At 37.3% G+C, this 14739-nt stretch overlaps 1 protein-coding gene across 2 annotated transcripts in view; it reads left to right on the top strand.

Annotated features, from left to right (window-relative positions):
• The first annotated feature begins 10848 nt into the window (after positions 1-10848).
• raph1a (Ras association (RalGDS/AF-6) and pleckstrin homology domains 1a) overlaps positions 10849-14739 on the top strand; it is a 97531-nt gene continuing 93640 nt past the window's right edge. For both annotated transcript variants that reach the window (XM_073845949.1, XM_073845947.1), the window contains exon 1: positions 10849-11085. The gene's annotated coding sequence lies outside the window, so the exon portion shown is untranslated. The remainder of the gene's footprint in view (positions 11086-14739) is intronic.

Genomic DNA, 14739 nt, shown 5'->3' with positions numbered 1-14739 from the left:
TTACAGTGGGGTTCATATTCGCATGTTGCATGTATTGCAAAATAAGGGAAATACTGTAATTACAGATGCAGTTACAGACACTATTTTATTTTAAGGTGTCCTTTATATTGCATTAATAATTATAAGTACTGAGTAATATTATTTAACTACATGCACTTATATGGTTAGGGTTACTTGCATGTAATTATGCATAATTTATTGTTATTATAATATTAAGTGCATGTAATGTGTAACAAGGACACCTTCAAATAAAGTGTTAAGGGATCTTCTATAGTTGTAATGATGTTGTAGCCTACAAAAGATCATGCATTCATTAGCTTGACTCTTTAATAAAATAAATTTTATTTTTTTCACAAGTCACACTGAAGAGTTACAAGAATGAAATATGTTTGCAACAATGAAACACAGCAGGTTTCAATTAAAGTCAGCGCGTCATAGTGTTTCAGTGTAAATAAACACCCACCGGGGTCAAAATCATTCTAGAATGGTTATTTGCTGCTCAAGGAATATTTCTTATTATTGTCAATGTTGAAAACAGCTGAAGTATCCAGTAGTTGAAAACTCCTTCGTGTTTTTGTGGAAAACACGAAGGCACATTTTCTTCAGGATTCTTTGATTAGTAAAAGGTACAAAAGAACTTTATACAGTATTTCAAATATTTTTCTACTGTTAAAAACATTAAATAAACATCTAACATTAAGTTTTTACTGGTTCTTTTGATACTTACTCCAAACTTTTGAATGGTACTGTATCACGTTTATACAGTTATTAATCGGCACAGCTGTCTTAACATTGATAATACTAAAAAATGTTTTTTCACCACCAAATCAGCATATTAGATTTCTGGAGACTGGAGACTGGAGTAATGATTCATTTTTTCATCACAGGATGGACAGTTGTTTTGTAATAATTTTACACACAATATTACTGTACAATATACACTACATTTCTGATCAAATGCAGCCTCGGTGAGCATAAGAGGCTTCTTTCAAAAACATTGAAAATCCTAATTATTCCAAACCTTTCCCCTCTAGTGTACATATACTGTATATATACTGAATATACAACAGCAATAGATACAAGAACAATTAGTAGATCAGTTTAATACACTCTCTGGGCAGTACTGCTCAGCTGATAGGAGGTACAAATGTAACAGTCAGTGGAAAACTGATTTCTGCTGGATGCTCAGCGTCGTCTGAATCCTTTCGGTCTTGTGTTTATGTAGGGATTCTCAGGAGGCTCTGTGTTCTTGAGTTTATACTGAAATAAAAACAACATATCAGCAATAAATATACACTTTGAATGTATATAGAGTTGGTTATGAATTTGTATAGGATGTTGTGTCCCTCCTGCAAAGAACTGCATGTGTGAGTAAGCGTATGGTTGCAGATATGGATACTCACTCCGAGGTAACAGCTGAGGACTGTGACCAACATATTATATACAAATATGGCCAAACAGCCAGCACTAAGCATCAGTGTCTGATCAATGGGACAAGTGAAAGATGATTCTAAAGGCCGCAGAGCATCTGAAATAAGTATAAACAACACTAAATAACCATGAAAGTCTTTTATCATATTTTGGTATGGTTTAACTAATCAAGTAAAAAGGTTACAAGGCAACCCTGCAGACAAACAGACTATCATTGGCTGGTTTATCTATTTAAGCAGGAGATGTGACCAATGACTACTCAGTAATCAATCATAAACATTTGAATGTGAATTAAAATAAAGTAATTGCTTCTTTTACCTTTAATGAGCAATATCTGAGGCGCAGATTGTCTGTTTTGTTTGTCCTCAGTGTCGATTTTGCACATGTAGAGTCCTCTGTCATTGGCTTCAGTCCTTAGGATCTTATACGAGACAGAGGAGTTTTCTATGCACACCTGATACCGCTGCAATAATTGATCATTGTGGACATCACTTAGGTTTGTTGTGTGCAGTTGTTCATCTCCTTTGTATAGAGTGATAAATATTTTTTCGTTCCCTGGAAGTGCTGGACAGGACACAAATGCTGTTGCATTTTCATCCACTCTTTTTATTTCATTGTTTTTGGCTGAAAGAGAAAAGCATATACGCACATGTTGTTTTTGAAAGAGAAAGTTAGAGAATGAGGATGTGGTGCACTGCACATGAAGTGGAGTTGGTTGTTTCCTCCGCTGTTTTTCTCCCTCTATTAATGTTTCTTTAATGCAAAGTTTAATTTTGTAATATTAAAACAACACCTCCTTTTGATAAATATTCTGGTTATAAATATCCACCAGGAAGCAGATTTGTGTGCTGCACACCACATAAATCAACTGAATTAAATAGCAACAGAAAATCTCAAACCTTTGTCGAAATAGCAGATTGAGGAGGATTCAGTGAGTTCAGCATGGAAGAGGGTAAGGAAAATAGCCATTGCTATGATCATCTGCTCAAGCATTTCTGCACTGCTGCTCCAAGCACGTGAAAACAAGGAAATATACAGAGCTTTTACAGACAGAGGAACGGGTCAGATGGGGTAAGGGGTGGAGGTAGGGGCGGTTTCCTACCTGCGTCACTCACAACTTAACACTATAGTATGGAGGACTGAGAAAAGCAGCCAAACTTTTGACAAGGGACTCACACAGTGGATTTTTGCATCTATTACCTGGAGAAAAATGAAGTGTGTTCCTATATGCTTATCTTCTTTTGTTTTAAATATAATAAAAACAGGAGAATACTACCATGAGTTGATTTTTTTTTTCCACAACAACCTGTAGGATTACAAATTTAAGAAATGTTGATCCTATGTTCTGACATAGCATCACAGGAAAATCTAAAGTGAAGTATATTCTATTTAGCTTCTAAAGGTACAGATGATGACATTCTAAGAAGATCAAATCAGGCAGCCCAGGTGTCTGAGACATTAAACTTTTGTTCTCAAGCTACAGCGATGCCTTTGTCTCTATGATAATGTGAAGGTATGGGCAATACTGTCAGACTGATTGGATTAGCACCTATGCCTTTGAATGACACTGTTATGATAATGAGATCAGGGCTGGGGAACTCTGGTAACGGGCTGATTCCTGTACTGCATTTGTATGCTTTGTTTAGATTGACTCCACCTCTATGTTTTCCTCTCCCCCTGGAAAGGTATATAAACTGTAATGTATATGCCTTAGTAGACGAATTTTGATGACTGCAGCGAACGAACAGCTAGGATCTCAATAAAGAGAAACTTCTGCTTCAAGATATCCAAAACGTCTCCTGGTCTCTGAGAAAAGTTCACAACAGTTTTGGTGCCGTGACCCGGATAGAGCTTCTTACCAGACATCGTTCCTGACTGAAATCCAGAACCTTTTTTCAGCTCAACAACGATTTTGTGAGTATAACTCTATCGAAAAGAACCGCTAAAGACCAGTACATATAGTAATCCTCTGCGCCGCCAGAGAAGTGTTAACAAACAAGCTGCAGGGTTTGGTTAGCAAACTAGTTTATCCTCTGTTTATTCAGGGAAGGTTAACTACAGCTATTACAGTTTAGTTAACTAAGTTACCCTCTAAAGTTGTTCTTTTAGAGAAGAGTTGTTTATCCTCTGTTCACCCAGGGAAGTTTAGCATTACGTGCTAATATCTGTTATCCTCTGTTTTAAGCAGGGAAGTTTAGCCTTAAAATGCTAAAATTTGTTATCCTCTATTTTGGCAGAGAAGTTTAGCATTAAGTGCTAGTAGTTTGTGTTGTCCTCTGTTAATTCAGGGAAGGTTAACAATAGTTGATCTGTGTTAACAAGCGTACCCTCTGTTGATCAGAGAAGTTTTAGTGTTGTGATTGCGTGGTAGCAAAGAAACTTGAAAAATGGTTAGAAAGAATGCTAGGCTAATTCCAACCACAGAGAAAGGTGGACTAGCTACGCCATTATGGACAGACGATGAGTTTAAATCATTGTTAGGAGAGCATATGGACTCAATAGTGACTGAGTCAGTAAAATTTGATTTGACAAAGAAATTTGGTATTGATCCAGATAAAGTTTGGTCAATTGAAGAATGCAAAAAGGTACTCGGAACATGTATCCGAAAGAAAAACCTAAAAGGCATTATCTGCTGCCACAGAGAATTTACACTATCGTTAGCACAAGAACAGGCTCAGTGTATCACTAAGTTGAAAGAACAAAACCAACAGCTGCACACTAGATTGTCCCGTTTCACTAAAAAGGTGGGCCATAACCAGGCTTCAACCAAAAGTGATTCAAAAGACCAACAGTCAGATGAAAGCTATCCTGACTTACAGTCTTCATGTAGACCAGAAGACAGTGGCAATACTGTAACAATGGAGAAAGATGCAGTGAATTCAGTGAAGGTATGTGGTGCTAGGAGAAGATCTCAGGGAATTGAGAAAATTGAAGGTGTTTCTCCAAACTCTTCTGTTGTCCCAGTACAAATGGTTGCCAAAGCGCTAAGACCTAAAGACATAGAGAGATTGTCCCAGAGCTTACCTTCAGCACGCACACATTTTTCAGAATTTAGAAGAACATTGAACAGCAAAATGCGTCTTTATGACATGTCGTTAGCAGAAGTCACACAGCTGATGTCACAAATTCTAACTGAATCTGAATTCAACAGTTTTGAGTCTGCTGTTACTTCTGAACTACAACATGCCAATAAAGGCGATTTGAGAGAAGGTGTTTTAAAAATTCTAAAGAATATCATAGGACCCAAAACAGACTGGTCCAGAATCACTAACTGTGTGCAAAAGAAAGATGAAACTGTAAGTGAGTACACTGAAAGGTTTTGTCAGTCAGCTGCAGCATACAGTGGAATAGCTGACACTCCAGAGAAGGTGCTAGATGATAAAGGACCACTAGCTCGTACATGGTTTGATGGCCTTTTAATTGAATATAGAAATGCACTGCCTTTCTTAGATCTCACATGGTCCAATAGAACCCTGCAAAGCAACTTGGACAGGTTAGCTACTTGGGAAAGAAACTCTGATGTAAAAGCCAGAGTAAAGATTGCAGCAGCTTCCTTTAAGTTGAAAACAGAGAACCGAAAGGAAAGTAAATGTCCTAAGAGAGAGGGTAGTTGTCATTACTGCGGTAAACCTGGACACTTGATGAAAGAATGCAGGAAAAACAAAAAATACGTAAAAGAAATGAACAATGTAAATCAGCTTTTACACAGTCTGCTAGCAATGCTAAAACAGCACCTCCCCACTACACCAAACTCACTGGGCAGCTTGCTGAGGTGCTAACCGTTAAGGCTGTGAATTCTTAATTACCCCAGTAATCTACAACAAAGATGAAAGACTCTTTGTTAACAGAACAAAGGGAAGTTGAATATCACTCCCCCCAAACTTGGGGACACTTGGTTAAGAACACTCACAGCCATACCAGAATATTTTATTCAGTAACCCATCCTCTGTTATGATGTCTACCAGGACTGATGTTTAATTAGAGGACTGAAATGTAGTGATTGCATTGTTTTGGAAATACATGTATTTTTGTTCTGCATTAGGAACTTATGTCTCACACTATACAGTGTGCACAACACTTAAAGGGACAGATTAGGACACACAAACCAGTGAGGAGCCCAGGAAAGAACCGAAGTGCAATAAGCCTCGGGGGCCAATCCTGCGGTGAACATATCCTCATAGGTTTTTCCCCATTAGTACTTTTAATCCCCACCTCACTGGTCTATTAGGTGTCAAATTAAGATTAGGTTAAGAAGAAAGAAAAAAAACACTATACGATAACTAGAATTTTAATGTAATAAATAAAACCACTATACGATCAACAGAAGTCTAAAAATGTCTATGCATGAATACTGCTGGTCTGCTGTTTCTTTGTTTTCTTGTGTTTCAGGTGTGTATGCCAATTCTTCTTCATAAGAGAAACCCTGGTGTGAAGCATCACTTCAGACATCCATGAACAAGCTTAATGAGGACAAAGAGTCATCTGAGTGAATCTACGTGGGAAACGGACTACAGAAAACAGACAGCTTCACAGCTATTCAGGCGCCATAGACTTCAAGACTTCCACTCTTACGCTACATGATTTTCTGTGACATCATGTAGTTTGTACGACATTTCACCATCCCTTGTCGTATGTGTCAACAGTTATGGTTCTGAAAAGAACTATTACACCTACGTAAATCTAGGACAAGACACAGAATAATGTTATATGTGCCTGTAACTTTTACAAGTTACATGACTGCAAGATGGGGCTTATGTTAACCAACATAGGCTACAGAATGGACTTATGGATGTTTAAATTTGTTTTATGTGAGAGTTATTAGAACTCTCAAAGAGGGGATTGTAGGATTACAAATTTAAGAAATGTTGATCCTATGTTCTGACATAGCATCACAGGAAAATCTAAAGTGAAGTATATTCTATTTAGCTTCTAAAGGTACAGATGATGACATTCTAAGAAGATCAAATCAGGCAGCCCAGGTGTCTGAGACATTAAACTTTTGTTCTCAAGCTACAGCGATGCCTTTGTCTCTATGATAATGTGAAGGTATGGGCAATACTGTCAGACTGATTGGATTAGCACCTATGCCTTTGAATGACACTGTTATGATAATGAGATCAGGGCTGGGGAACTCTGGTAACGGGCTGATTCCTGTACTGCATTTGTATGCTTTGTTTAGATTGACTCCACCTCTATGTTTTCCTCTCCCCCTGGAAAGGTATATAAACTGTAATGTATATGCCTTAGTAGACGAATTTTGATGACTGCAGCGAACGAACAGCTAGGATCTCAATAAAGAGAAACTTCTGCTTCAAGATATCCAAAACGTCTCCTGGTCTCTGAGAAAAGTTCACAACAAACCAAGCCACAACAAATCAAATAAACCCAGACTAGACATTTTTCCAACCTTTAGGGTGTTTAACAGCTATATAGTGAATAGTTTTCCCTGTTGTGGATTTTTACATAATGAGAATATGAGATCATATTCATCATGTTTTGCTTTTTTTCACTTTGTGCTTTGAAACTTCTCGGCACTGTCACACCTGTTAGGCACAAAGACATTGCCTTGCAGTGCAGCGTTGCAGTGATAAGAGGAAATGAATGATAACAAAAGGAAAGAGGAGGTGTTGACGGCAGTGTTGTGGTTACATTTTACATTCACAGTTACAAAGACAATTTTACCATCAGCATTCTGTAGCATTCTGCAACTGCTGACTGCATTTACGAGCAAGAAAGGCTTCGCTACCTCTGAATGCAGCATTGCATTCTCTAGTCTATAAGTCTTTAATAAATAATGTACATCCTGTTAAAAAAAAAACCATATTGTTATCTTTTTATGTATTATCCAAAAAAACTCACAAAAAAACGTTTAAGTAGGAAATGATTCTTACTAATTCTTACTAATCATTCTTTTAAGTAATTCTTTGAGTATCAACAATGCAAAGTTTGTTTGTTTAGTATTTTATATATTCTACCTTCAAAAAGTCAAATGTACAGATAGGTGCTTTTATTGCTTAATACAGGCTATTCATAATTGCTACATTTAAAATTAAATTAAACTTAGCTTTGAAAATCACATGTAGTAACATATATAACCACTAAATGGCAGAATAGACACAGTATCTCCAGCATCTGTTGGTTAGTTTACTGCTGTAACAAAGTAAAAGGCTGTGATATTCACTTTCTATTGCTTGTTTTGTATATATTTATAAATATCTGTTTATTGTTCTTTTGCTATTTATTTTACTATGTATGCTCTTCCATATTTTTGAATGAATTTCTAATCTTCGCTCTGTTCTTCACTCTGAATGCAGAGCATTTCTAATACAGTGCACATATAGTCTCCTCACTAAGAATACACGCGTAGACCACAGAAATATGGTCATGATGAGATTGCAGTGGTCTCAGTTTCGCATTGTGTTGATGAGTCACACTTGTTTGATGTGGTTAGCCTTCAGGGCTTTTTGTCTTTATACTTATCTACTCTCATTTCATAGCCCTTTAATCTCCCCAACTACCATCATTATCTATATGTCCACCTGTATCTATATGTCCACCTGTGGAATCACATAGACACTTGTGTGTGGAAGCGTTAGGTTAACTGAACTGAAGTCGATACAAAAGGTTCTATTATCACTAGCAAATTTTGAAATGTTTAAAAGGTTCACCTTTGTACCTAAAAAGTCCTTATTGGTACCTTAAAGGTACATAAAAGTACAGTTGCGGTCGAAAGTTTACCTACACCTTGCAGAATCTGCAAAATGGTAATTATTTTACCAAAATAAGAGGGATCTTACAAAATGCATGTTATTTTTATTTAGTACTGACCTGAATAAGATATTTCACATAAAAGATGTTTACATATAGTCCACAAGACAAAATATTAGTTTAATTCATAAAAATTACCCTGTTCAAAAGTTTACATATGCTTGATTCTTAATACTGTGTTCTTACCTGAATGATCCACAGCTGTGTTTTATTTAGTTTTTTGTTTAGTGATAGTTGTTCATTGTTCGTTGTCTGTCCTGAACAGTTAAACTGCCCGCTGTTCTTCATAAAAATACTTCAGGTCCTTCAGGTTCTTTGGTTTTTCAGCATTTCTGTGTATTTGAACCCTTTCCAACAATGACGATTGTATGATTTTGTATTTGTATTTTCTATGATTTTGACATCTTTTCACACTGAGGACAACTGAGGGATTCATATGCATCTATTAAAAGAAGGTTCAAACACTTACTGAAAACATTTTTTGAATTTGAAGATCAGGGTAAATAACTAATTTGCCTTCAGGGAAACATGTGAGTATCTTCTGTAGCTTCTGTTGAGCAGTACTAAATAAAATAAGATTTTTAGGCAAAATAAGAAAAATGTAGGCGGAGAGTGGGGACGGTTGCAACACTTTTTGCATTTGCTTTAGTTTCTCAGAGACTGTATCAGAAAGCCGAAATTTTAATACAATAAAGCCGCATCTGTCAGCTACTCACCCATATTGCTAAAACATGTGTACATATTATAATATACGTACACTTTACACTTAAATAGACAAAGTGAAATGTTGCAACCGTGCCCACTATAGGGGACAGTTGCAACATTCAATAAAATGTAATGAAATCATTCTTAAATATCATTTTGCAATTTCTTTATTTTATTTGTTCACAGTCACGGTCTTCAATAAGGCAAATTGGCTGTAAAAAAACAAAAACAAACAAAGAATAGTAAATTAAAAACATTGTTAAGTAACAAGTAGATTTTTTACCTATTCACTTAAAAAAAAGGAGAGATAACCAACTATTAAAGGGGTTCATTAGTATTATCATTATAAAATTACAATTATTTAATGTTATGGCAAGCTTTTAAATCAATATTGTGGTAAGGGACAGCATGTTGGGATGGTTGCAACAGTGTGTTGCAACTGTGCCTACAGTGATAGCCATGATACAAATTGGTATATTAGCTTGACAACATATCATTGGCACACGCTATGCCTATTAGAAACTAAGAACGCACTGATTAAAATGTTATGTTTTTACAATTCGTCACACAAACAACTTAGACACTATGACCAAAAATCAAATTTTTTAAAAAATTACTTTTTTACCAAGAAAATGATTTTGGGTAGAAGGAATGATCACATGTGACTGATTTCTTCCAGGAAGTATGAGGGGCCAATAAAGCATGTGCAGTATGAATATTATCACTGTATCTTATTCCTGCTTGAAGAAATAAGCAATGTTGCAACTGCCACACGTTGCAACTGTCTCCACTCTCCCCCTACACATCTTCATTCTGTTCAAAAGTTTACACACTCAGCTCTTAACGCATCGTTTTTCCTTCTGGAGCATCAGTGAGTGTCTGAACTCTCTGTAGTTGCATGAGTCCCTCAGTTCTCCTCAGTGTGATCTCAAACATCTCAAAATCATACAGTCACTGTTGGAAAGGATTCATATACACAAAATGCTGAAAAACCAAAGAATTTGTGGGACTTGGAGAATTGTTCTGAAGAACAGTGGTCAGTTTAACTGTTCAGGACAAACAAGGGACTCATGAACGACTATCAAAAAATATAATTCAGGTGACAACACAGCATTAAGAATCAAACAGATCTAAACTTTTAAACATGGTAATTTTTAGCAATTCAACTATTATTTTCTCTTGTGGACTATGTAAATGTATTTTATGTGAAATATCTTATTCAGGTATAAACCCTCTTATTTTGCAGATTCTGCAAGGTGTATGTAAACTTTTGACCTCAACTGTGCCTAAGGTACAATATAGTGTAATTAGGTACCGCCACAGTAACAGCTTTTGTACCTTTATTTCTGAGAGTGCATTAGTAATATTAGTAATATTACGAAATAGTTTTACCGTTAGAATACAACTGCTTTTAATATTTTTTAACATATAATCTATTCATGACGGTAAAGTTGAATTTGCAGCATTATTAGTCCAGTCTTCAGTTGTAAATAAATACATTTTAGCCTACCGACTCAACTTTTTAACGCTATTGCACACGTTAGCTTTTTTCACAAAAGCAACAGCACTTGTGGTAATTTCACTATAGAAGATTGAAAAAACTTTGTATTATTTACCTCTGAACTATAGATTTAGATACCACAAACATCATAAAAACTTTAGTACGTTGTTTAAAACATGTTTAAGATAGCTAGGGACGCATGCGAGATATATATCACTATATTGTGCCCCCCAAAAATCCTATATATATAGGCTAAATGCGGCCTAATGTATTTCAATGCAAAATTGGCACACATGGTACATATGTTGACATTCAATGGGAGAACCATTGTGTCAAAACGAGTGGGTCGTATTTCCATGCCTTGTATGACGTCACACGGGTAGGGCGCAATCACATGGATTTCGGGGCTGGACAGGAAACGGAGACGCCAGGAACGCGCATCGGTCCGCAGCTCAGAACGGGAATGGAAGCGGGAGAGAAACGGGAGCCTCGCTCGTCTCATCATCATCATCATCATCAAATATAAGCGATCGGCACGGGCAGCGAAACCCCGATTTAGGTGGAAGAGGAGCTAGGATTCTGTCGCTGGATTTGCGCAACACATCAGTGGCTTTTTTTCCATTGTTACCGTTTCCCTCGGACAAGACAGAAGCCGCAGAAGCGTCGGCTGGTTTGCGACAGTAAGCGCTTACTCTTTATTTATACTCGCTGCTGCATGCGACCCCTTTTTGAAATCAAGATATTAATGAGGGGAACACAAGCATGGCTTGAGCATTTGACGCTGGCGACGTATTATTAGTTCATTATCTAGGGATACACAGAGGAAAATCCAGGGAACAGCCCTGAAATTCAGACAGCTGTGCAGTGCCTTCAATGTCTGAAATGAGGGCTGCTCCCTTCATTTCAATGTGTAAAAAACGGTATGTTCGATTATAAAATACAGAAAAGATTCATGAAATCTTTTCGAGATGCTCATTTGTAAGGGTTTGCAGTAGCAATTGCGGTAAGAATAAGCAATCTGGAATAATGAGGTGAGATTAATCAGTCTGTCAAAGAGAGAGGATGAGATGCATCTCCATTTATCTGAATGCATCTGCTGTTATTCCGGCTCTTGAGGATGCTTGAGATGTTTAACCTCAGATGTTTTTATTTGCTAATAGCCTTTGGGTTTCCAGCATCGCTGTATCCAATGCAAGCCTCATTTCTGCAGTTATTGGTGTTTTTCCTCATCGTACCTGGTGGAGTGTGTTCTGCAGTAACACATACTGCAAACAAATGAGCTGTTGCCAAATTGGACCTCCTTTCCCCTCCCCTTCATACACACACACACACACACACACACACACACACACACACACATTGATATGTTCAGGCTCCACCTTTTGCCATGACAGCTGTGGGTTTAGTGCCAGTCTTCGTGCCCATAGAGTGGAGGCCTATTTTCACACATTTTGTGTCCCGCTCATCTGAGTTTGTACAGGGACTTTTTAATATTTATTTCTAAGGATTTATTTGAAAAGTCAGTCTCTGTAAAGGCATATTGTCTTATTTTATGCGGAATACTATCACAATGAAACAGCCATTAAATATTTAGAGTTTTTCAGCATGCAAACACTAAAACAATTCCGCAGAAAACATTTAGCAGTTAACTTTTCAAATTATTAAACCATTTTGGCCTATAAAAATTAAATATTAAGCTTTATTTATAATAACAACAAATACAGCTAGAAGAGCTATTTTTTAAAAAGCAATAATACAATAATTCAGCAAGAATGCATCATAAAAAGTGACAGTATGGACTTTTACTATTCATCTAAGAATCCTAAATATATTTGTATTGTACCTGGAAAAAGATGGGAAAGAAAATAAAAAATATTAAGCAACACTGATCATTTTCAGTACTTATAATAGTAAGTAATGTTACATGAGCACCTGGAGTAATGATGCTGAAAATTCAGCTTTGCCATCACAGGAATAAATTACATATTCAAACGTATTTCACAATTTTAGGTTCTGTCTTTGATTAAATAAAAGCAGCTTTGCTGAGCAAAAGAATCGTGCAGGCCCCTGTATGATTTGTTAGGATGGGACAATATTTGTCCGAGTCGGAGATAGAACTATTTGAAAATCTGGACTCTGAGGGTGCAAAAAAAAATCAAAATATTGAGAAAATCACTTTTAAAGTTGTCCAAATTAAGTTCTTAGCCATGCATATTACTAAAAAAAAATTAAGTTTTAATATATTTACAGTAGGAAATTTACAAAATATCTTCATGGGACATGATCTTTTCTTAATATCCTAATGATTTTTGGCATAAAAGAAAAATCAATCATTTTGACCTATACAATGTATTACAAATAGACCGTGCTGTATATGACTGGTTTTGTGGTCCAGGGTCACATATGCATTAATAAAGGCATCTTTGTTGACATCAGTATTCATAGAGGCTAGAGGAAGAGTTTGGATCTTAACTGTGTATCATTGGTATAGAGGAAATATTCTAGCAAGCTCTTTCCATCAGATCTTGGAAGCTTTACTGCGCTTGCTGCTGGTAATGCATTAAACTTGAGATTTATTTTTCCGCACAGAGTGCTGTTGCTTCAGTCTACTCCAGTGGGAGCAGTAGAATATGTGCTGAGAGGGATGTAAAACCATGAAACTGTTTAGTTTTTTTTTGTAGAGGAATTACAATTGAATGTTTATTCTAAGTGTTGCTATCTCAATAAGGCCTTTCCCCTAAAATGCACTGTTGGTGTTATTCATAGAATGAGTTTTCATTACCTCTCACCATATGTGCAGCAGTAAGCCAGTGTCCATCCCCACCAGATCCCTCTTTCTAGAGCTGGCCTCTTATACCAGAATGACGTCAGGTGATTGTGAAACTAGGGTGGAGGATGCTGGCTGTGAGGACCCCGGAGTCCAGATGCAGCCTGGATCTTTTTCTGCTCGACAGATCCTTTGTTCTAAGTGATCATAAATGAGTCCTGATAAAGATTCAGTAGGTTCTCTGTGGTGCTGACCTTTGCAGCATGAGCAGCTATCTGACGGCTCACACTGCGCCCACTCTCCCTCGACTCAGGACTGAAACTGGAGACGACTGCGAGTCTCTTCAGGATGAGGAAAAAGAGCAGACGAAGAGGAACAGGCAGCTAGGATAAAAGGGAGTGAAATGATTTAAATTAATAGCGTCCCACGAGTCTCGGACGAAAGGACGTCCTCTGTTGGGGCAAGAGCAGGTCAACCGTGTGCATCAATCTTCGAGGCAGCACAGCACAAGTGCAATATTGCTAATGTTTCGTGAGGGAAGGAGCACTTCGTGCCAACTTTAATCAGCTCATTTCGGTGACATCTGCTGTATAGCAGCTCAAATGTATTGTCAGGTGTGTGAGATCTGTCATCGGCTTATAGTTCGGCTCATGAATGGCCCTCAATGCAGATGTTTGCTCCCTTGGATAACAGACCTTAGACCAAAGCCTGATTTGTCATCAAAATGATTTGTCATAAACCCCTCTGTCTCACACTGCAAACATGTAAAGGTGGAACGCGGTGACTCATGTCAGAGTGTTTGTACACATGGTTTGTTGAGCTTTGCATTGTGATCCGATGTTTTATTTAGGCTTGTTTGGTTTCGTATTACTGTATGTTCACTGTAAGATAAATGTGAACTGTGTTACTACAATGGGAGATTTTGCTCTCTTGCATTGGCTTCCCTTCTGACAGAACTGCTTACATTGTAACCTGCATATGTTGGGTAAAAGATTAAAAGTTTTTACAGCCTCTCATCCAGTGTTGTTTTAGAAACATTGGCAGCTGCCACCAGGCAGTGACATGGTTTTATCTGTGTGTGTGTGTGTGTGTGTGTGTGTGTGTGTGTGTACCTGGTATTCATCACGTTGTGGGGACCAAATGTCCCCACAAGGATAGGAATACCAGTAGATTTTGACCTTGTGGGGACATTTCTCAGGTCCCCATGAGGAAACAGGCTTATAAATCATGCACAATGAGTTTTTTTGATGAAGTAAAAGTGTGCACAATCTCCTGTGAGGGCTAGGTTTAGGTGTAGGGTAGGTGTAGGGCGATAGAAAGTACGGTTTGTACAGTATAAAAACCATTACGCCTATGGAATGTCCCCATAAAACATGTAAACCCAACATGTGTGTGTGTGTGTGTGTGTGTGTGTGTGTGTGTGTGTGTGAAAGACAGACTGTTGGAGAGGAAGATTTGTAAAGAAAATTTTATTTTATCGACATTTTATTGTAAACGCGCCTACGAAAGTTAGCGGAATCTAGAGAGTACAGTGTATAAAGGTTCAAATATGAATATTTTTCTTACA

This window comes from Garra rufa, chromosome 8 (assembly GCF_049309525.1).
Source record: "Garra rufa chromosome 8, GarRuf1.0, whole genome shotgun sequence".
Taxonomy (NCBI): domain Eukaryota; kingdom Metazoa; phylum Chordata; class Actinopteri; order Cypriniformes; family Cyprinidae; genus Garra; species Garra rufa.
The sequence above is the reverse complement of the archived record's forward strand: the minus strand, read 5'-3'. Positions and strand labels throughout refer to the sequence as shown.